Below are 1,754 nucleotides of genomic sequence, written 5' to 3' on the forward strand. Positions count from 1 at the left end.
ATTTCCCCACTTGAATGTGCCTTCTCTTTCCTACTTGACACCCTGACCTCACAGAGCAGAGAGACATTCACGAAGCACAAGAGCCTGAGCCCTCAGGTAAAGTGCAGAGATAAGGCTCATACCTGAGCAAAGGCTTGAAAGAAGAGCAGAAATTTGTCAGTTGGTCAGAGAATTATGATGGGGGTGAGAAGAGAGGACCAGAGTGGAAAAAGTGAGGGAAGAGCTTCAGGAAAGGCTCTTGTATTAGGAAGACCACACGAAATTGCCAATATTGGACCATTTTTTTTATCGTCCTGTATGACCTTTAATTAAGTATATATAATGTCTTCCAATCATGTCACCTAGGGACCATTTTACCCACTGCTCTGTTTGGCAGTCAGTCTCTTGTCTCTCTCTTCAGCGATGGTGAGGCTGATACCCTTTCCACGGGGAAGAGAAATCCACGGTTTGTTGCCTTTGCCAATAACAAAAATGTTGGAGAGTCGGGTGGCAAAGCTGTTGCCATTGGCATCTTTCACGTGAACCACATCAAACGAACCAGGATGTCTCTCTCTGTTGGTGATCACACCAATTCTTCCCAGGTTGCCACCCCCCAGTCACCATACACAGATTACCAGTATCAAACTTGATGAAATCAGTAATCTTTCCAGTCTCCAAATCGACCTGAATGGTATCATTCACCTTGATGAGGGGATCAGGGTAGCGGACGGCGCGTGCATCATGAGTCACCAGGTGAGGGATTCCTTTTGTCCCCACAAAGATCTTTCGCACTTTGCACAACTTATACCTGGCCTCCTCAGGTGTTATCCGATGAACAGCAAAGCGACCCTTGGTGTCATAGATCAGACGGAAATTCTCCCCAGTCTTGTCAATGCTGATGACATCCATAAAACCAGCAGGGTAGGTTATATCAGTTCAGACCTTGCCATCAATCTTAATAAAACGCTGCATACAGATCTTCTTTACTTCATCTCCTGTGAGGGCATACCTAAGTCTGTTCCTTAGGAAAATGATGAGAGGGAGACATTCTCTCAACTTATGGGGACCAGTAGATGGGTGAGGAGCAAACACACCAGTCAGTTTATCCAGCATCCAATGCTTTGGAGCTGCTACACACCTCAGATGCTTCTTGGGACCACGAACCATGGCTGCGCAGGGAACGAAAAGAGCTAGACCATTTTTTGACATAGCAAAAAAAAGCCAATTTCATATGGTTCAACCTAATAATAGGATTCAAGTTACGACAACCTTAACGATGATCAGATTATGATGACTATGATTGACCCCTTGGGGAGGGGGCCTACAGGAGCAAGAAGAATCAAAAATGACCCTGTCGCCAGAAGAATAAATGTCAAAGAAGGATGGGAATAACATTAATCTGAAGAGGATGAAAATCATCTTTGCAAAGAGGGATAAAATGTTTTCTCTCTGTTTTATTTCTATTCAAATAGAACCTCGGGTCTCTTTCTCTTCTCCCTATATCTGCATCGGCAATCAAGTGCTTACAAAGAAGGTAAATGCATGCAGTTTCCCACATCTTGAGCCATAGCCTTGTGACTAGATAGGTCGTTAATATTCTACCCTCTCATTTTAAAGATTAAAAAAAATAATGAGGCATAGGAGTTAAGAGTCTTGCTCACTATTACCCAACTACGTGATCCTCCAATTGGATATCTTGATAATGGAAAACTTCTAGAAGGAATGATTTTGGGAGGATTCCAATGACACAATTCTATGGAGAGAGGGTGAAGGTC

At 43.5% G+C, this 1,754-nt stretch overlaps 1 pseudogene; it reads right to left on the reverse strand.

Moving 5' to 3' along the window:
- Positions 1 to 293: 293 nt before the first annotated feature.
- Positions 294 to 1,146, reverse strand: LOC114207959 (small ribosomal subunit protein eS4, X isoform-like; annotated as a pseudogene).
- Between the last annotated feature and the right edge of the window lie 608 nt (positions 1,147 to 1,754).

This window comes from Eumetopias jubatus, unplaced genomic scaffold (assembly GCF_037043125.1).
Source record: "Eumetopias jubatus isolate StellerSeaLion01/CBP00866 unplaced genomic scaffold, mEumJub1_p1.0 scaffold_4, whole genome shotgun sequence".
Lineage (NCBI taxonomy): Eukaryota > Metazoa > Chordata > Mammalia > Carnivora > Otariidae > Eumetopias > Eumetopias jubatus.